Consider the following 22863-nt stretch of genomic DNA (forward strand, 5'->3'; position numbering starts at 1 on the left):
TGCCAGTTGTAGGCTTGTGACACAGTTCTGGTCAATGAAATATCACCAAAAGTCTGGAGTTTGCTTCCCCAAATCAAAAGGCATTACCTGGGGATCCCTAGGTGGCCCAGTGGTTTAGAGCCTGCCTTTGGCCCAGGGCATGATTGGATACCTGGGATCGAGTCCCACGTCGGGTTCCCTGCATGGAGCCTGCTTCTCCCTCTGCTTGTGTCTTTGCGTCTGTGTGTGTGTGTGTGTGTGTGTGTGTGTGTGTGTCTCATGAATAAAAAAATAAAATCTTTAAAAAAAAGTGGGGGGGCATTACCTAATGAGATTTAGACCTTACCCTTCCTCTGTCCATGAATGGTGACATAAGATAAAAATTCCATTCTTCAACCCCGAGACAGGAAATAATAAAGGTTAGTAAATGCGTAATAAGGATGGAGTAGCTGAGGATAGAAGAGTTTTAGTTCCTAATGGCATCATTGAACTGTCATGGCAATCCTGAATTTTCCACCCTTTAACTTCCTGTTTCATGAGACAAAACCCTATTTAAGTTATGGTAATGGAATTGTCTGTTATTTACTCCTAAATGAATTTATATCTAATACATGTTTCAATTCAATATAAATGCCATTTATTCCCTTCCTTATGTCACTGACATCTTCTCATAGGGGCAAACAGAGCTCTTTAAGTTTTTATGACTTTTTTTAAAGATTTGTTTATTCATAAGAGACACACACACACAGAGAGAGAGAGAGAGAGAGAGAGAGGTAGAGACACAGGCAGAGGGAGAGGCAGGCTCCATGCAGGGAGCCTGACGTGGGACTCGATCCCGAGTCTCCAGGATCACGCCCTGGGCTGAAGGCAGTGCTAAACCACTGAGCCACCTGGGCTGCCCTTTATGACTTTTTCTAAAATCCATAATGTCTTCCTGGATTTGGAGGAAAACATCCATTTTCTACACATGATATATTAATATTCAAAATCCCATATTGATTACCAAATGCTTCCAAAGGTATGTACCATTGTTTATGAAATTATAAAACCATATTTAGCCCCAAATTAGTACTAGACCCTTTTAAAGTCAAGCATATATGCTAAATAGTAAAATAATTACCATGTATCTTGTATTTCTACATTAATGTAGTACTATAGCATGGTCTAGAACATTTCAATTTATGATGAGATCTAAATGATTTTGGAATAGCTGGTTGACCAAAAAACCAAACAAACAAAAACCACTCAGATTGCTTCTCTTGGTCAATTCTAAAAATTTTTTCCCATTTATAGATGATCAAACCAATTTACCTTCTAGCATTTTGACCACATCCAATATATTGGCAAAATGCCAAAGTTACAGTTTCAATTTGCTCCTTACTTTTTTCAGATCTTTTTTAAACATATTTGAAACATACCATACTATGAGATGTTGCAATATCTATTAATGATTTTTTTTTTTTGACCCAAGAGATCTGTCTTGGGACACCTTCAGCTGCCAGACACAAAGTGTCTTGAACCACTATGCAAGTATGTATATTGTTTACTTACCACGAATGCTATATGCAGGTAATTGCAGAATTGTTTTAGCAGCTTAATGATATGATAAAAGACACTGGTTCTTTCCATTGGTCTAATCCTTCATTCTCCATGTGTTTGTTTTCATTCCCATTTTTGTCACTTCATGGTCACAAAATGGCTGCCATAGTCCTAGTCATATCATCTTTATCCAACAGCACCCAAGTAAAAAAAGAGGGAGAAGAGGGCTAAGAAAAATATTCTCCTTACACAACTGTCTCTTTCATTAGGGAGCAAACTGACTTCCAGATGATCTCACCAAACTACTTCTTTAAGAAATCATCCCAGAACAATCTCTGCAAGGGGTAAGAGAAGAAAATAAGTGCCATTATTGGCCTAAACTAATCATGACATGCCCCTTTGGGTTAGTCACAGTGCTATATGAATACTATTAGCAAAGGAAAGATGTCTGAAGCCAAGTAACCACTTACAAAGCTACAGAAATAGCAACACTCCCCTTATTCCCTTATCATTGGAATGTTATTTATGACCCTCCACTATATTCTTATATGCTCACTGAAGTTAGCTATCAACAATAAATTGATATACAAGCCTATGATCTTTTTTTTTTTAAGTTATAGTTAGCCATGGCAACTCTAAAGAGCTTTAGATAGTTTTGGAAATGTAAAACCATATAGTGGTGCATTTTTGTTCATTTTCTTATTCAATAAAATTTTACTTAATAGGTCCCATGTGTCAAGTCTGTTCTATGTTCTCAATACTTACCAGGGGGAGAAAAAAACATGAACAAAAGAGAAAAAGAGCCCTGCCCTTGAGGTGCTAGGGGGGATCACAATAAATAAAAAACATCAACTAGTATTAAGCCCCTTTCTATGGAGGATTTTCTTCCTACATTTTTTTACTTCAAGTTTGGCCATATTACCTGTTTTAGCTAATAAAATGTCAGTGGGAATAATGGATGCTATTCCAAGCAGGAGCCTCTGTTTTCTACCAGGTGAAAAAGACAATTCAGCATTGAATATTCAGAATGAAAGTGATATTGAAGCACAGCCTCAGTCAATCTATGATGTAAAATGTTGCTGTAAGTAATGGAGGTGTTGTGTTACTACGGTATGACAGTAATATGATAGGCTAAGCTGACCAGTACTGGAGCTCATATAGTGTATAGACGCTGAAAAGTAGTAGAGTACAGACCCTCATAGTAAGGTAGGGGTGTGTTCAGATAGCTGTATTAAGTAGAATAATAAAGTAAACCCATTGAGGAGATGCGATTTACATTTGTGTTCTGAAATAAGGTGAGGAGATTTTGCCAAGAGAATATACAGGGAAGGTGAATTCCAAATAAAAGCACCAGTTAGACAAAAGGCCCTCAAAGAATTGTCTGTGGCTGGACGTGGCTCATAAAAGGGGAATGGTGCCAAATAGAGAAGGGTGTGGAGTTCAAGAGCAGCATTTTGGTGGTTACTTTGAGCTAACTAGAGAGCCATTACTGGGTTTCTAATAGAGGAATGAAAGGTGTTAACTTAAATTTTTAGAATTTCACTAAGCTACTGTATTGAAAATAGACTTTTGAGGGACAAAAGTAGAGCATGGAGGCCAGATAAGAGGCTAGCACAGGAATCCAGGCTATGTAAAATGGTTACTTGAACCATAGAGGTAGTCAAGGAGATCACAAGATATGGTAAGATTCTAGACAAGTGATGCAGATAGAGAAAACAGGATGTGCTGATGGATTGGGTGTGGGGTGGAAAGAAGAAAAGACTTTATGCTTCTTTGATCAAAGTGTGCTCCCTTAGAAACAGTAACTCCATGCTCTCCAGTGGACAGAAGTATTCAGTACCATCCTTCCTACTGACTACCTGATAGTAACCAGTTATCCCACTAGGCCGGGAGACATGCTATGCCCCCAGACCACCAGTCAGTAGTGTCCACGGTCACAGTGACTTCTGAAATATGAGAGGAGATTAGAAATTAGCTATTCCTGTGTAGAAAGGAATCTGAGTATGCTTGCTACATAGTTTGATAATCTATGATATTATTATGATATATTATTATGATATGATATATTATTATATATTATTATAATCTATGATATATTATTATCATTTATTATATGGCATAGATCTAAAACTATTTTTTACTATTTTGTAATTCTTTCCAATAAGCTTTTTTTGGTCTCACTAAACTAGAAAACACTAAATTCATGTTTAGCAATTTTCAAAAAAGGGGTACAGAGTCTCCATTCCTCAAGAAATTTGATGATAAATATGCAACCTGCATAAACTCTTGATGATATTTACCATCTTTCATGGGGATATTAATGATACTACAAGTCCCATGAAAAACAGAGGATAGTTTTCTGCTCCTCCTCATTCTACACAGAGCTGTATCTCCTGGTACAGTGCCAGCTATGCCCCCAGGACACAATGGTGAACATGTTCCCATGAGATTCCACTCACAGAAAATTCAACAGCACACAGTCAAGGCTGAAAACTGGAGACATGTCATCATAGAAAGCCCATCTCCATCTTCCAGGATTGAGACCCTAGATTCTACCAACATCAAATGGGGTGATACTGGTGCTGAGATTTTTTTTTAAAAAAAGAAAATAAAAACAGGGCAAAATTGTGATGAAGTATCAGCATCAACCTTAAGGTTTATTTTTTTAAAGAAGATTGTCCTTCAAAACGATTTTATATGTGCACCTGCCAAATACAAGTTCACAGATCACTAAATGAAGAATGACTTTTCATTTAGATCAATGTTCATTATTTTAAACTACTTTTGCTCATCTTCCATTTCAAGTTTTCTTATGGTTCAACAGCTGAAGAGCTTTTAAGTGATGTTGGTGCCCTATGAGTGTCATCAAATTTTTCAAATAGAAAATCCATTAATTCAGTAATGGTTTGATTACTTTATTCAGCTTCAGTTCAAAGTAAAGCTTTTAAAATTTCATTTCTTTGAAGGTGAAATTTCTGACATTATTTCAAATTCCACTTGGTTAAATGCAGCAATAAAGATAGAATTATTTGTTTTACAGTGAAAATTTGAATGAGATTTTGGGGAATACAGTTTCATAATCAAAATGAAAATAACAACATGCTTACTAAGATACTCATGAAGTAGAAGTATATTGGAATTGATTGTAGAATATATACAACTCAAAATTGAGTCCAAATTTGGGGTGATATTCTAAAAATAAAAATGAAAGTTGTCAAAATTTACACATAATTTATAGACACAGAGAAAAACTGAGCTATAAAGCTGATGTTTAATTTTTTAAAAAGACAGATAGCTGCTGTCGGCAAATTAGTGAAATCTGTAGTTTGTAGTTGATTCCTTCAAATACTACTAAGTATTCCAAATGGCAATGAAACTTTTCTGACTGTGTCTTCTAATTCTTGTCTTCAAAAGCATTGGAAGTGTTTAACTGAAGTATTCAGTAATGAGAAAACCTAAACAAAACAAAACTCCAGCTACTGAAGTTTTTAATGTATTGCAGCTAATAAAACTAAAGCCTGAAAACAGAAAGACTTTTATATTTATCTCTATAAAAACGAAAGAATAACAGACAAAATAAATGATGATGGATCAAATGAAGTACACAATTTCATTTTGAAATTTTACAACTTTACTTTGAAATATTCCAAGTGTAGAAGGATTCATTTCATAGAACTTTTAATTGTATATTTATATATTCTGTGCCAGTGGGATAAAATTGCAAAGTCCTATGGTTTTGCGGTATCTAAATTTGGAGCAACACTCAAAAGAAGTATATGTAGAGAAAATGGTTTGACAAATTTTTATCATAAAAATATTTATCAAAGAAAGGTCCTCTTGATGGAGGCACTTGATGGAGGCAAAACGAATTTGTGGCCTATTTTAAATGAACTATATGTATACTTTAATGAAAGAAAGCAGAATTGAGATCTCTTCCATTTAATAGAATTTACTCTGAGCTTCCCGGTTTCTTGACACTTGTGGATATAGTGTTTTTCTCATTTAAAAATACTATATTATACAGAGAAGAATCTACTGACTGTATCAGTAATTCAAATTACTGTTTCATATTTTCTATATATAAGGATATATGTAAATTTTACTTTAGAAATGTGTTTTCAAAAGTAGTTATGAATGAATTATTTTCTAGATCTGCAATAAAGTCTAATTTTCCATTGCAAAATACCCATTTCAAAAATTATATAATTTCAATTATTTTTCACTTCTGTTTTCTCTTCCAAGTGTAACCCAGTTTGGATGATAAATTATATAGTCATTCTAGACAAGGACAACATCAAGGATTTTTGCCAGAACAGGTAGAGAGAGGGATGGATTTGCTATTAATTGGGATGGGGAAGGTGGTTTTTGGAGCATTTTGCCTGTACTTTTGTGATAGGACTTTTTTTTCCTTTCACCAAAAATGTGAAATCTATTTTCCTGTCTCTTGAATGTGGTCTTGCAACTTACTACAACCAACAGACTGTGCCAGAAGGGATAATATGACTTTTGAGCTAGATCTGTACAGGCCTTTCAGCTTTCCCTTCTACCCTTTTAAGAACACTGCCCTGAGACTGCCACATAAGGATGCCAGTCTGACCAACAGGAAGATGAGAGGCAACAAGCAGGAGAACCAAAACATACCAGCTGACAATCAGAATCAACTGCCACCCCGATGTGTGAGGCCATCCTGGACCTTCCAATATACCTTTCAGCTGACTGCAGTCATGTGAGTAAGTTAGGAATAACCTTCCACAGAACCATGAAACACAATAAATTATGTTTTAGACCACCAAATTTTGGGGTGATTGGCTGCAGAGCAATAGGTAACTGTTAGAATATTTAAACAAAGAGATTGATTATGAAAATCTAAAGAATGATGGACAGGAAAAGGATGAGGATCAAGGACTAAGTCCTGGGTACTCTAATATTTAGTTAATATCTATACTACATTAGTATATATTAATATTACATGCATATTATATTAAATTTTGACTATATTATTGGAAAAATATTTTGTAGTTAAAAATAGCTACGGAAGGGATTCTCTTATATTTCAAAAATGTTAAGCCAGTGTGACAACTTACAGTGACAGTGTAACCTATGAAAACATCAAAATGTTTTCATCTTTTGCTTCACAAATTCTATTTGTTTGTAAATGAGAACATGAAAAGTCTATTGTTAGAAATTACTATGTATATAAACACACACACAATATATGTATATTGCAAATATCACAGTGACTAAAGTCACAGTGTGTGCGTGTATGTGTGTGTGTGTGTGTGTATGTGTTTACTGGCCTAGAGCATCATATTTGGGAACCATGGATGACAATGACAAACAAAGCTTTATGCCATAATGAAATTTGTGATCTAGTGGAGGATATAGACAATTAAATGAACAATTACGATGTGAGGAGTATGGCCTGCTATGGGACAACATACTGGACAACTTTAACCTCAGACTTGGGAAAAAATCAAGAAGAGAAATTTTCTGAATAAATCAATTTCCCAAATGAGACTTGGAAAATATATGAATGCTAACCAATCAGCAAAGATTATAAGATATGAAATCCTGAAGGTCAGAGAAGGAGAGACATCATTATATGTTCTAAGATTTATAAGAAACTGTGGTGCATAGTGTTTGGAGGAAGGGGAAGAGTAAGAACAGAAACACTGAGGAAGACATACAGGGGATCAAAATGCAGGATTCTAAGTATTATTCATCATGTTACAAAGTAAGACTTTATTTGAAGATTTAAAATAACTGTTTCAGTATAGTGGTAGGGGTGAAAGCTAGGCTATAGACAGTTTCAACTTATGATAAATTGACTTATGATTTCTTGACTTCACAATGATGCTAGGGTGATATGAATTCAGTAGAAACCATACTTGAATTTTTTGGATCTTTTTCTGGACTAGTCACATGTAGTGCAGTACTCTCATGATGTTGGATGGATAGCAAGCCACAGCTCTCAATCAGCCCTGCAATTGCAAGGGTAAACAATTCATGTTATACACTTTCAATGATTCGGTGTCCACACAACCATTCCATTTTTCACTTTCAGTACAGTATTCAATAAATTGCATGAGACATCCAACACTATCTTATAAAATAGATTTTGTCCTGGATGGTTTTGCCCAACTACAAGTTAAGGTGAGTGATCTGAGCATATTTAAGGCAGGCTATGCTAAACTAGGCTAAACCATGATGTTTAGTAGATTAGGCATAGTAAATACATTTTTTACTTAGGATGTTTTCAATTTAAAATGGATTTATTGGAACATAACCCAATCAGAAGTTGAGGAAAATTTGCATAGTGGATTGAAGTATGAGAGGGAAGAGAATAGCCATAAAGATGTTTAACACTTTCAAATTCTGTTTCTATGAAAGAAAGATGATAAGGACTTGGTGGCTAGGAGAATAATGTGTTTTCAAAGAGGTTGTTATAAAGTTAGGCAACACTTGAGCATGGTTAGTCCTGATAGGGAGTAAGCTCAAAAAAAATGGTAGAGCTAAAGGTACAGGAGAAGGAATCCTCCCCCATTCATTGAGGGAGAATGCTGAAAGGTGAAAAGGAAAGAGATCAAGAGCCCAGGTAGAGACATTAGCACTAGACAGTTAATTCATGTACTGAAATGAAATGGAGAGAAAGGAGGAGAGGATAAGTGCAGGTGCAAAGAAACTGCTTTGGTTGCATGAAGTTGAGAACACTGGTAGTAGGCTTCTATTTTCTCCTTAAAGTAGGAGGCTAAGACATATGCTGAGGGGTAAGAAGCAAACTGGCAGGAACAGAGGTTTAAGGAAAAAGGAGAAGGTTGGAAATAGCTGTTACAAAGAAATGAGATCAAGAACTAATTAGGAACTCAATGGCAGCCCAGTGGAAGTTGGATGTCATGAATTTAGAATAGCATCAATATGCTAGGTTGTAAGTTTATTCCCCTCAGTGCTCATCATTAGGGATATAAACTCAAGGAAGATAAGGTAGCTAAATTCGGTCAGAATTATCTCTTCCAGGAAGATATTTTAGAAGGACGATGGAGCCATATGACACACATGCTTCAATATAAGGCAAGTTAGGATAAATGTTACATGAATGATACAAACAATGATGTCTATAAGCCTACGGAGAAGAGGCAAGTCAATATTGCATGCATCTGTCAAAGCAAACAGTGAGAGTTTTCTAAGATAGATGGGAAATGTCAGGACATTCTGGATGAGGAAAACTCACAGGTGATGGCTTAGTGCTCTTAGAGACAGGAAAAGGAGTTAAAGAAATGATGGGTCCTTGGTAAGAAGTGAGGTAAACTACATTAGAAAGGAAGGTGTGCCTAAGTCAAGGTAGTGTGTGTGTATGTAAGTTTGGAGCCATTATGAATCTTGAGCAAAATAATGATATATTGTGGGCAGAGGTGATGAACAAAGGGTGCATGCACGCACACACATGCACAATAAACTCTCATGCCTTAGTCAACATCACTATTGAATAGACACTCATGCTTTAATTTGGTTAGCAATAAGTGGATACCTTAGGAGTATGAACAAAATTGTGAGAGTCATATACAACTTTTAATATTCTATATCTAGCAAATGTATTTTTGAAAACTCAGTATATTGTTTAGTTTCTAAAAGTTTTGTTTCTTTCTTCAACTAATATTGATTAAGTACCAGGTACTCTTCCATGTGGTAGGATTACAATATGAAAGAAAACAGAAAAAAGAAAAAACCCTGTTCTCAGTGAGTTCATCTTTTATTAGGAAAGACAGACCATAAAAAATAAATAGATAAAATACATGGTATGCAATGATGTGGTAAGTTCTTTTAAAAATGAATAAAGCTTGGAGGAAAATGGACAGTGCCAGGTCTTGGGAGATGTTTTACAAGTTTCAATTGAGTGGTCAGCAAAGGCCTTATTATGGAGTTGACATTTGAAAAAGAGCTGAAGGATATAATAAAAAAGCCATAGGGCAATCTGAGGTGATTGTAAGGACTTTGGCTTTTACTCTGAGTGAAAGGGCAGGTCATTAGTGGGTTTTGAATAGAGGAGAAAATATGATTTGATTTAAGTTTTGAAAGGATCATTTTAGCAGCTATACAGAAAGTAGAGTAGGTAGGTAAGAGTAGAAATGGTGAAATGATAATGAGACCGTTTGTCATTTGAAAGAGCAATGATGCTGCTTTGCACTGTGGGTAGCAATGTTGCTGTGATGATCTGTTGGAATATGAACATATTCTGAAGGTAAGGTCAATAGGATTTGATGAGAGATGGAGATAAGGTATGTATCAAAGAATGAAGTAAAAAATGACTCCAAAATTTTTGACTCAAGCCAAAGGATAGATTTACCATTTCCTAAGATAGAAAAGACTATAGGTTGGGGGATCCCTGGGTGGCTTAGCGGTTTAGCTCCTGCCTTCAGCCCAGGGCCTGAACCTGGAGCCCCGGAATGGAGTCCCACGTCGGGCTCCCTGCATGGAGCCTGCTTCTCCCTCTGCCTGTGTCTCTGCTTCTCTCTCTCACTCTGTGTGTCTCTCATGAATAAATAAATAAAATCTTAAAAAAAAAAAGACTATAGGTTGGAGATGAAGACCAGGAGTTTAGTTTTGGACCAACAAAGTCTAAGATGCTTACTAGACATCCAAATGGAGATCTTTAGTAAGCAGCTAGCTATATAAAATCTGGAGTTAAGGCACAATTTCAGCATAGAGATATAAAACGTGGAGTATTTGTCATCTAAATGAGTATAGGTAGAGCATAGGACTGGGCTCCAAAGCCCTGCAAAATTTATGGGAGATTGAGGAAAATGACGGTGAGGTAGAAAGAAATTCACTTTAAATACAAAGATGCAAATAGGTTAAAAGTGCAAGGACAGTAAAAAATAGAATATGCTAAATGCTAACCAAAAGAAAGCTGGATTAGCTATTTTAATATCAAACAAAGTAGAATTCAGAGCAACGACTATTACCAGGGATTAAGGGGGTTATTTTACAATAATAAAGGGGTCAAGATGTAAAAATCCTAAACATTTACGCATCTAATAATAAGCTTCAAATTATAAGCAGAAACTGAAACAACTGCGAGGAAAAACAGAGACAGCCACTGTGATGCCTGGGCATTTCAACATTCTATTCTAGATAATATATAGGAAAATTAGACCAAAAGTCCATAAACATACAGAAAATACAAATAATATTGTGAAGAAAGTTGACGTAGTTGATATTTGTAAGACATTCCACCTCACATTTTCCTTAAGCACAAATAAAGAAGGCATTTTCTAAGATAAGCCATATTCTGAAAGTCCAATAAACAGCTCTATTGAGAGCTTTATTTATTTATTGAACTTTAAAATGATCAAATTTTACAAAATATGTTCTCTGACCACATTCCAATTATTTTGGAAATAAATAATAAAAATATCTCTGAAAACCCCCAAATACATTGTAACTGAAAAACAAACTTATAAACAACTTGTGGTTCAAAGAAGAAACCACAAGAGAAATTAGAATATATTTTGAGTTGAATGAAAAAGGTAATATAATATATTAAAATTTGTGGTATTTTATTCAATGCATAAGGGAAAATTTCTAGTATTCAACACTTGTAGTAGCAAAATATAAAGTTCTCCAAACTATGTTCTGAGTTTTTTTTCCTAATGAAAATAGACAAAGATGAAGAAATGAAACCCAAAGTAAGATGAAGAAGGAAATAATGTAGATAAGAGCAAAAATCAATCAAATAAAAAAACTAAAAGGAAAGAGAGGAGTGAGAGAATATAAATAGAACAAAAGCAGGCTCTTTATAAAATTGATAAAAACAACAAACTTCCAGCTAGACTGAACAGAAAAAAAGGAAAAATGCATAAGTTGCTAATGTCTGATGAAAAGAAACTATCACTACAGATATTACAGAGATCAAATAGATAATGAAAGAATATTTTGAACATTATACTAATAAATGTGACAATTTAGATGAACAGAAAAATTTAAGACAAACTACCAAAGCTCACTCCAGAAGAAACAGATAACCTTAATATTTGTGTAGCTATTGGAGAAATTGAAACTCTAGTTATCTTTGAACAAGAAAAGTTCAAACCCAGATGGCTTCGAGGGTGAATCCTACCAATCATTTAAAGAAGTAGAGATACTACTTTTATACAAACTCTTTTCAAAAATAGGAGAGAGCTTTCCAATTCATTCTGTGAAACTTGTATTACCCTGATACCAAACAAGACAAAGCCATTGATAAAACATATCTACACACCAGTATTCTTTATTTAAAAAGATGCACAAATTATAAATAAAATTTTAGCTACTGAATCTAAAAATATATCAAAATGAGAAGACATTTTGACCACATTGGGCCATGTGGTCTCAGTCACAGCTATTCAACCATGGAGCACAAAGGCAGCTGCAAATGATCAGGGCTATGTTTTAATAAAACTTTATTTATGGACACTAAATTCAAATTTTCCATAATTCTTACATATTACAAATGTTATTGTTCTTTTGAATTTTTTCCCAACCCCTTGAAAATATAAAAGCCTTTCCTAGCTCATGGGCCAAGCAAAAACAGATGGTAGACCAGATCTGGCTAATGGGACATTATCTCTGGTGTAGAGCAACTGGAACAGTCACATTCTGCTTGTGGGAATTTAAAATAGTATGACCACTGTTAGTTATTTCTGATAGAGAGCAAGCATGAGCAGGGGAGGGGCAGAAAGAGAGGGAGAGAGAAAGTCTTAAGCGGGCTCCACACTCAGCACAGAACCCAATGCAGGGCTCAATTTCACAACCCTGAGATCATGACCTGAGCCAAAATTAAGAATCAGGTGCTTAACCAACTAAGCCAACCAGGTGCTCCAGTACAAAACTTTAAAAGCAGTTTGGCAGTTTCTTTTTTAAAATTCTATTTAAATTCAATAAATTAACATATAATGTATTATTGGTTTCAGAGCTAGAGTCAGTGGTTCATCAGCCTTATGTAATATCCAGTGCTCATTGCATCACATGCCCTCTTTAGAGTCCATCACCCAGTGCTCCCAACCCCTATCCCCTTCCCCTCCAGTGACCCTCAGTTTGTTTGCTATGATTAAGAGTCTCTTATGGTTTGTCTCTCTCTCTGATTTCGTCTTGTTTAATTTTTTTCCCTCTTTTCCCCTATGATCCTCTGTTTTGTTTCTTAAACTCCACATACGAGTGAGTTTGTACAATAATTGTCTTTCTTAAAAAGTTAAACATATACCTACTATACAATCCAGCCATTTCATTCCTAGGTATTTATGCAACAGAAAAGGAAGCATATAACCTCACAAAGACTTGTGCTTGAATATTCATAGCAGTGTTATTTGTAGTAGCCCCAAACTGGAAACAACTTAAATCTCCATCAATTAGTGAATGTATAAACAAATTGTGGCATATCCGTGCAATGGAATCTCAGCCATAACAAGGAATAACCTATCAGTACACACAACAACAGAGAGTGCATCTTAAAATAATTAGGCTGAGTGAAAGAAACCATTTATAAAGAGTATATGCAGTATGGTTCCATTGATATTAAATTCTATGTCATGCAAGCTCATCTACAGTGATAGAAAGCAAAACAGTGGTTTCCTGGAGAGAGATGGGCATGTGAGAGAGGCCTGGATTCCAAAGGGCCACAGGAAAACTTCTAGGAGTAATAGAAATGTTCACTATGTTGATTGCGATGATGGTTTTAGAAGTATATACACGTGTCAAACTCATTACGTTGTGTATGTCAAGTTGTACCTTATATCAACCATACCTAAATAACATTGCAAGAGATTAAACCTGTCCTCAGAAACAATTTTATAAATTTTACATGCTACCCCAAATTTAAACTAATGATTGTCCCTCTGGGGCAATTGCTTTTTAAATCTTGCATCTAATTTTAGAACAGTGGGCTTTAATTCCTTGAATTTGTCAGCAAGATTTAGCAAGCAGATGGGGAGTATATCTGGAGAGGCAAGCATATAGTAGGCAATCATAATGATTTCTGAATTGAGGAAGGACTATGTTGTCAGACAAATATGCATACCATTTAAGCATTTACATTTTTGACTGTGCGTAGAACCAGTCACTTGGGGAGCTAAGAGACTAGGGTGGGCCCTCCTCCTTTCTAATTTGCAGATCAATTTTGATTTTTCCCAAATCTTAAGATTTCAAATGAGACAAAGTAAGTCTCTGTGAATTTTGCCAACTGGTATGTTGAAAGTGAGGAGTCCAAGTTTCCCCACTAAAAAATCTAAGTGCCAACTGGAAATTTGGAGACAATCTATCCCTTCGTTTTGTAGATAAGAAAACTGAGATACAGAAAGGTAGAGTGACATCGTAACACATTTTAATCAGTTTCTGTTACATGCCAATCAGATACCAGCTGAAGTACTATGGGCAAGTAGCAGACAAGCTTATATAGTTACATTAACAAGAAAAATGTGAGATTATATCAAAGATATTAATGATCAGTGAATAGCTGTCCTCATGAGTTTTCCTTCCTATAAAGTCATTAACATATGCACATATGAAATGTGCACAGAGTGAAAAGTGGTGTAATAGATTGGTGTATACTCCCTGTTATTATCCTTTTAAAATAGTTGGATAAACACCTGAATTTAAAAAAAAAAAACTGTTAGGAACATATAAATTAACACATTAGCCCTGAACATCAATAACGATGGTTTGGGGTCTGGGTATGACCTCATCCCGAGAGAGAGAAGATTGTCTTGAGAAGATAATGCATTGTTTTCTATTATATATATGATACTATTTAAATTCAGCACTGATTAAAATTTGAAGTAAGTTTAATGTCACTGCTTTCATTTATATAGGTGAACCCCAAATGGAAACTCTGAAGCCCAAATTGATTTACAAAGCCCTATTATTCTCATGTAGTTTTTCCTTGTAAAACTTCTAACTGGTTATGGTATTGTTTCACAAACAAAAGCTTTGCAAGGTTATCTTTTTTGTCTGGTTTGTCTGGTAGCTCCCTTGTCTCCTAACCTGCATTACACATTCTGAATAGGACCCTGTGAATGTAATTAAGGGTCACACATATGATATAAAGAGTAGGGGGTGAGGAATTAATTTCTCAGTTTTTCTTCCCTGGGCTACAGATCAGTTTGCAAGTTACTATTCAATTCAGCAACACAGAGCTCAGAGGAAAAGACCAAACTGCTACATCTGCTCTGCATTATAAAGCAAGAGAGAGAAAGAGAGAGAGAGAGAGAGAGAGAGAGAGAGAAAGATTAGATTTTATTTGAGCACAAAATGAACATCCACAGTCTGTACACTCTGCTTGGGAATAGCTCCGTGTTTTAGGTTGGGTAGCTTTTTTAATGCTCTTTTCCTCTTCCTCCCCAGTTCCACCCAGTTCATCACTAAAGCTCAGACACAGTACTCTTCTGGGCCCCATTTATGCAAATTGTGGACCATTCAAAAGGAAGAGCATAAAGGTGATACAGAATGGCCAGGAAACTGCACTCTGAAGGTGATTATTAACACCATGAAGGAGTCTGGGGAACGAGATTAAACCATGTCTACTTTGAGCCACTATCACAAATATTTTGACACCAAAATGTGGTTTCACTGTGAAGTACCTATGACATTCAAAGAGAACATAAAGATGAAAATGCTTTTAAAAATAAGAAAGCATTAAAATGGTGGAACAGTTTACTAATTGAGAAATTACTGGCATTGATACTGGGGTGATTTGATAACATTAAATAGACATTACTAGACGTTACTTCATCATACAGAAGAGGAGACGTCAGTGGGATTTATCATACTTGCTATCTTGTTCTTATTCATGGTTAATTACTTAGGACTCTGGGAAATCAAATAAAACTAGCCTGGTCTCTTCTATAGAACTGAATTCACTGGTTGGTGCAAATGTGTTTGCAACATCTTAATAACAAATCAGTGCTGCCCCCTTAACTTGTGAAGCTCCACATTAACAATAGGATCTATTAGCTATACAACATTGGTTGGAAGTTTATTGGCTTTATTTAGGAATGGTCTTGCCATTTCTACCCTCTTCCCAAAACTGCCAAGGGGCTAAAGTTTGATTTAGTTACCCCCTTCCTACAGTCTCCTCACTTCCTCCCATTTTGTCCCAGGTGAAGTACCACAGGGACAAGCAGTTTTCTTTTCTTTTTATTTTTCCCCAAAACTCTCATCAACTCTTCCACTGTTGTCTTTCTTACCTACCTGCTCAAGATAACAGACTGAGGATTAACCTCAATTTCTTTCTTCTTTAAGAAGAAAATGACAGGAACAATATTTGTAAATAGAGAGAAACCATAACAGTTATCGGAAGGTAAAGGCGAGGGAAGGAGCAAAAAGAAGGAATAAAAAGAAAGCAGAAGTGAAGCAAGTTTTGAGGACTTACTGAAAGAAAGTGTAGAGAATCAGGTTGAAGGAGACAAAGAAGAAGGAAACCTTTGGGGAAGACAATGGGCATATGAGTGGGTCATCCTTGTGTTCTGAAAAAGCTCCAAAAACTCAAAGCAGCAAAATAAACCACAGCAATTCACTGTCAGTGAACAGTAATTCTTCTAAATTAAAAACGAGGACATTTTTTTTAATCCAATGAAGAGATAAAATGATTAAATGGGAAGAACAATAAGAAATTGCTGAGAAGATCAAATTGAGGAAATTTCCCAGAATGAAATGTACAAGAGAATGAGTCAGAAAGAATAAAGGTTCATGAATGATAGATACAAGAAATGTAATCTCATCCTATTAGGAATTTTAGAGAAAAAGAAAAGAAAAAGCAAGGGAGAGGAAAAAGCAATAAAGGCACATATATACAACATAATTTCCCTGAGTTAAAGAAAAGTAACAGCCTTCTGATAGAACAAAACCACCAAGTTTCAAGCAGAAGACATTTTAAAGATCCTGGTGAATTTTGAGAATTCAGAGATCCAGAGGAAATGCTAAATCTTTGGAGAGCGAGGGGGTAGGTTCCCTGTGAAGGAAAGAGAATTAAACTGCTGTTAGACTTCTCATTAGCAATCTGGGATGCTAGAAAACAACAGAACAAAGTCTTCAGAGTATTAAGGAAAAAATTAATTGAAACTTATTTAGGTATTTAGGTTTAGGTTTTGTTTTTTGTTTTTGTTTTGTTTTGTTTTGTTTTGTTTTAAATCAGAACAGGGAATGAAAGGAAAACTTTTACTTGCTGTTTTCATGCTAGACCAGGGTTCAGGTGCTGCCTGCCTTTGTGTGATCTGAGGGTTAAGAATGGTTTTAACATTCTAAAATAATTTTTTAAAATTCACTTTCACAATACATGAAGACAATATGAAATTCAAATTTCTGTGTACACGCATAAAGTTTAATTGGAACATGGTCTCACCTCTGTATTTACATATCATCTGTGGCGACTTTTGTACTGCAATAGCAGAGTTGTGACAGACAGTATGGTCTCTCAACCCGAAAACATGGATTTTTCTGGTCCTTTACAGTGCCAGTACCTATTTTAGAGTCTTTGCTTTTCAGCCCCATTCAGGTGGATCTTTCCTCCCCACCCACAAAAAATTTATATAACCCCATGTCCCATTTCCTCAGGGCTGCCTAAATCTTAATAGGTAACATGACTAGCAATGAACATATTAGCAGGAATCAAATAAACAACTGAAAAGGTAATAGAATTCCAGTTCAAATGAACTCCACAATCAATGTGAAGTCAAAATAAAGACGTCTTTGGACATGCATGGACTCTTAAATTACCCAGCCTCTCAAGGTAGCACTCCCAAGCAGCAAAAGAGTCATACAAAAAAACAAAACAAAACAAAAGATGATGTGGTACAAAAGAAACAAGGGCAGAATAAGGTTTGGATAAAATAAAGAGAATAGAAGGGAAATTCAAAGGAAATCCACTGGACCTTCACACATGAATCATTCCTATTGGAGCAGAGACTTAATGACAGGATTATATTTTCTTCTCTATCCATTCAGTCATACTACAGAGATCTAGAGTGAATAACATTTATATAACAACAAACTGAAAATATGGCTTTCATTCTGTTTAAGCTATTAGACCTAACCTGTAGACAAAGAAAACAGGAGCATTATTTATATTTGTAGGTTAGAATATACATTTGATATAAGTTAATAATGAAATAATAATCATACAGTTAACAAAAATCAGAGATAAGATGTAGGGTTATAGTGCCCAAATCTTCATATTTCCAGGAGGTTATGACTATCTGAAATTGGTCAAGGAATAAAACATAACACTAGCTACCAGAAATATTAACTGTGGTTAACTCTGCAGAATGTGAAAAAAAAACAAAAACAAAAAACAAAAAACTTATTCTCTAATTTTAACTTTAGACACTTTTTTTTGTTTCACTGTATGCAGGGTACTCCCAGCACGACAAATACCCAATCTCATCCCCCATTCTCCCAGGGCTGCTTAAAGTCTTGATGGATAACAAGGGTAGCAACAAATACATCTACTCACATTAGCATGGGTCAAATAAATAAGTCAAAAGGCAACATAATTCCAGCTAAAATGAACCAGTCTCTGTACATCCCTTGTAGGCTGGAGCTGGGAACACAATTTCACCTCCTGTGATGGCCCAGTGGGAAAAGGAAACCCCTGATCTATATAGCTTTCTGCAGCCCTCAGTGATATCCTGCAGGTAGGAACAGATTTATTTGATTCAAGCCTATTCTAAAGGCAAACAATTACAGAAAAATGATCAATGGGAAGCACAGTATGCTTGGGTCAAATGATGATTATTTCTGGGTTAGGCCTACAGATTAAGCGTGGGTCTGACAGCTCAGGTGGGCATGTAGGTAAATGGATGACCATTCATTCTGAGGGTGGAAGTGAATCTGGGTCAGTCGTAAGAGTCTGTCATGGATTTTGACCACTAGATGATGCTCCCGAAACCCTAATTTACTTCAAATGTTTGCGGCCAACTATAGATGTCATAAAATAACCCACCTCCTTAAAATGGCCACAGAAGGACTCTTAGTCTCTTGAAGCCAACCTCTCTCCTGAAGGTTGTACATCAGGCTAAAGTCAAACTAGTTCCTACTGAGCCCAGGGAAATGGCTCACTCAGCATGAAAAAAGTACAACCCAGCAGGCTTCCTGCCTTCAAGTGTTTTTCTCTGACTAAAGCAACATGAAATGGAAAGAGAATAGCAACCAAAAACAAATAGTTCAACCAAATGTCTTTTGCAGATAAATTACCTGGAGAGCCAGGCTGACTTTCATGGCTACTCTCTTCTCGACTGGGTTATTTCTTGTCTTCGCCCAAATCTGTGCGATAGGGATCTATCCTGCAGGATTCATGCTTTGTTTATTGTCCATGCTTCTGAACAATTTCATGAGAAAGTCGAAATCCTTGAGGGGATTTTCCCCTGCTTGTTTTTATGGACTTTGGCCTTGCAGTATTTTAAAAGTCATTTTTATTTCCAATTATCACTGCCACTGACTTACTGAATTCTACTTCCCCCTGCTTTTTCCCACTTCCTCTCCTTCCCTTAAGCAGTTTTTTTGTGGTTGAGGAATAAAGTTCTGTCTCTCTCTCTCTCCCTCTCTCTCTCTCTCTCACCTCTTCACTCCAGTTAGTTTCCCCCTGCTGGTCCCAACTGTTAATCGGACCATTTCTTCCACACTAAATTACAAAATTATCCTGAGGCAACAAAACTTCAACATGAATGTTTCTTTGCAGTTCAAAAGTATTTTAGGCACTAGGTGAATGCCTAGTGAGAGTTCATCCCAAAATGTACACAGTAGTAATTCTTTGGGGTTTAATTTAAGCTATGAGAGCAAAAAATAAAGTAGCGTTACTTCAGCAACACATCCCCCCCCCCCCTTTGCTTAGTGTTTATCAGTGCTTCAAGGTCATCCTCGACACTGGTAGCTTTAGACTCATTCTAGGGCTTCCTCTGTTAACAAATGGCCCTTTTGACTTCCTCTCCTTAGCTTTGCAGGATCCCTCTTTAACCTTCTGTGAGTGGAAAAACAATCATGCAGCCTTGTTCCTTCTTTCTGCAGTCTCGAAGATTTGCTCTTGAATCTCTGCTGAATTCTGTTTGAATAATTCATCCAACTCAATTTTTACTGAGTGACTAATGTGCTAATTAAAAGAGGAGTCATTTTAAGGTTGGATTGGGTGCTCATTACTAAACATCACTATAAAATATTCATATTATATTTGGGGATTTGGGGGTGTGTGTAGAAAGGACAGGCATGTGTAGGCATGTTAATACCTTTTCAAAAACCATGATCAAAATCACCATCTTTTTGTGATTTTGTGTTGATGTTATAGTGTTGTGTATAGTTGTGCATGTTGTGTTGTTGTATAGTTTTGTGATTTTGTGTTGATGTTATATGTGTTGATTTTGATTTTGATTTTGTGTTGATGTTATAAATCCTGGGCTCTGCCATTTCTTGCTGGGTAAAAATGCATTTAGGTAATGGATGACACAATTTAAAACAAAAGGATCCAAAAACTGCATCTCTGCCTAAATCGCTCAAGTGTCTAAAGAGCGGTTGGATCCAGTAAACAAGGCTATCTTGATTCTAGGAAGGTCTCTTCATTTTTCAAGCCATGCCTTGAATATATCAACACATTTCAGGGTTTTATTGTATCATATTAGTCATATGTATCTAGATACACCCAATCGTAGAAACAATGTCATTTCTGCCTGACAGGGAAATGAGATTTTAGTGACAATTATTTAAGATACTATGTGACATTCTGCAGGCGAATGGTCTTTTGACCAGAGAACTTTCCCTAAAAGTCAAGGTCTAAAATCTCTTAAAAGTATATTTGAAATCTTTGGTAAGTGACATTCCAATACACTGACTTCTCAGATAGTCTTGAGTAGACTTCCTATCAAAAAACATAGTAAAACCTTGATAAATGGAAATGCTTGAAGAATAGGATATTTTGACTAATTTAATTCTGTAATGAAACAAACACCTCTATTTAATTCTTGTTATTGAAAATGGTTCTCAAATACATGGTTCCTCTTTCCTTAATACCATAGGGATCAAAAATGCATTTTTCTTTGATGACTGAAAATTTTGGAATTAACCATCATGAATATCTATCTATCTATCTATCTATCTATCTATCTATCTATCATCATTTACCTATCTATCTGTTGCAAATTATGGATTATATAAAGTCTCCATGAATTTATTAATCTGACTTTTTACTCTTTCCTCCTTGAGTATGTTTCATATAAATAATTGAGTTGCATTACCTACTTAATCAAGATTTACTGTGTACTATTCTTAGACTTTAGTAACAGACTAATAAACCAGTCCTTGGAAGCAGGGCAACACTTAGGGAAGCACATATGATGACTTGAACCTTGTGGCTGTTTGGCATTAGATGGAGACACAATCTAATTGTTTAAAAAAGTACAGGAATGAAATTAATAAAATGCAGGTAGAGCCTTCACACAGTGGACATTAAACTGTCAAATTTTTCATGGTTCTAGTTGAGAATGCCAGTACCACAATATATCATGGGAAGTATCAGAACAACTAGAACTTTGTACACAGGGCTTCTTTTTGTACACAGGGCTTCTTTTTGAAGATTAGTATTAATCTGGAAACTCCTTTTTCCCTGACAGAAACCCAGAAGACTCTATTACGCCTCCCACCACAATGGAGATTAGAGAGATACCCACATCCAGCATTACACTAAATTAGACAACGGTCAAATAAAGATGTACAGACACAAATGAAGGGATTTTACAAGGAAGGTAAACTTCCTTGGAAATAAAAAGGAAAAAATAAAAATTCTGAACATGGTATAAACATAGAGGAATTCCAAACAGAGAGACTTAGAATTTTAACATGAGTATTATTTAAAAGTTCTACCCAGGGGGACTTGGGTGGCTCAGTGGTTGAGCATCTGCTCAGGTCATGATACTGGGGTCCTGAGGTGGAGTTCTGTATCCAGCTCCCTGCATGGAGCCTGCTTCTCTCTCTGCCTGTGTCTCCGCCACTTTCTGTGTGTCTCCCATGAATAAATAAATAAAATCTTTAAAACAAAAAAAGTCCTACCCATTACAAGAAAGCAAGATACCTAAAACATGAAATAGCAAAGAAGTAGAACATTAGAAGATACAGAGCAGGAAAATCTAGCATTATAAAACCATGATAGTGAGAATAGAGTAAAGCTTTGGGTGAGAACGGAGTTATTGCCCTTAGTCACAACCATCTGAGTGGATTCCACTAATTCCCTCCTGAGGATGCTTTGGAAGGTCATGTTAGAGTAGGAGGACGAAGGCTTGGGTTCAGCTCTAGGTCCAGACCCTTTCTAATGAGAAGATCTTTCAGCAAATTATTTGCCCCCAGTTTTCCACCAAAATAAACTTACCTGTTCTTTTGATGAAATAAGGCAAGTACAATGCAATCACATAAGAAATGCTTGAAGCCTATGGGACCTATGGGACTGCTGCTGTGCTGTAACTCTCAGGTGTCAACAAAGGAACAAGTGAGCATGGACGTGAACAGCTCTCTCTGCCTGAAAAAGACAGAAAGATGTCACATAGGAGGTACCCTTTGAGCTGGGTCTTGAAGGATGAGAAGGAGCCTACCAGATTGGAAAAAAAATTAAAGACATGATTTCGAGGATCATTTCAAGGAGTGGGAGAGATGTGAATGTACATCTAAAGAGAAAAAAAAGCAAGGAAGGAAGTTTAAAAAGAACGAAGTACAGTGGTATCATTTTGGAGACTTGTACGTAGAGATGCATAAGATATTTGACAAAAAAACCCTGCAGAAATTATTTCACCAGATTTTCACAGCAGTTTTGACAAAGTATGTTAGCAGTTTTTACAAATGGCAGAGCTGTAATTCAGAGAAACATTTTCCCAAGAACAAAATATATAATAAATAATAATCCGGTGCACCCTCTCATGTAGCAGGCTATGCCTGCGGTCAAAGTTGTGCCCCCGTTCATCTGAGTTGCACACTGAGGCCATACACCACAGATTGCCATCATGGGTACCAACTCTGGACAGGTTAAAGGTCAGCTCAAGGCAGGGACCTCAATATGAAGAGTTCAAAGCTAAGTACCATTGAAATAAAAACCCAAATCAGTGGGAGATTAGGAAAAACAGGAACCGCGGGCATTAACTTCAAATAAAGGCTGTAATCCAGGACTTACTTTTGTGGGCTGGCACGCATATGGTATATGGAATGGTCATGCTCATTTAGAGTTCCAAGGAGGAGACTAAAAGTACTTAACAGGAGCCTAATGACTGGAATACATAAATAAACCTCCCAGCGAATGACTTAATAGACTTTGAAGTTGAAGAATAATAGAGACCACTTAGAAATAGAAAGAAC

General features: G+C 36.1%; 1 long non-coding RNA gene across 1 annotated transcript in view; it reads right to left on the reverse strand.

The window, feature by feature from the left end:
• Window positions 1-22032, reverse strand: part of LOC140639348 (uncharacterized) — a 58039-nt gene extending 36007 nt beyond the window's left edge. Inside the window, exons 1-2 of the long non-coding RNA XR_012036087.1 lie at window positions 21890-22032; window positions 1531-1702 (exon numbers count right to left, since the gene is read on the reverse strand). This is a non-coding gene — a long non-coding RNA (uncharacterized lncRNA). The remainder of the gene's footprint in view (window positions 1-1530; window positions 1703-21889) is intronic.
• Window positions 22033-22863: the final 831 nt, after the last annotated feature.

Source organism: Canis lupus, chromosome 9, assembly GCF_048164855.1.
Source record: "Canis lupus baileyi chromosome 9, mCanLup2.hap1, whole genome shotgun sequence".
In the NCBI taxonomy this organism is placed as follows: domain Eukaryota; kingdom Metazoa; phylum Chordata; class Mammalia; order Carnivora; family Canidae; genus Canis; species Canis lupus.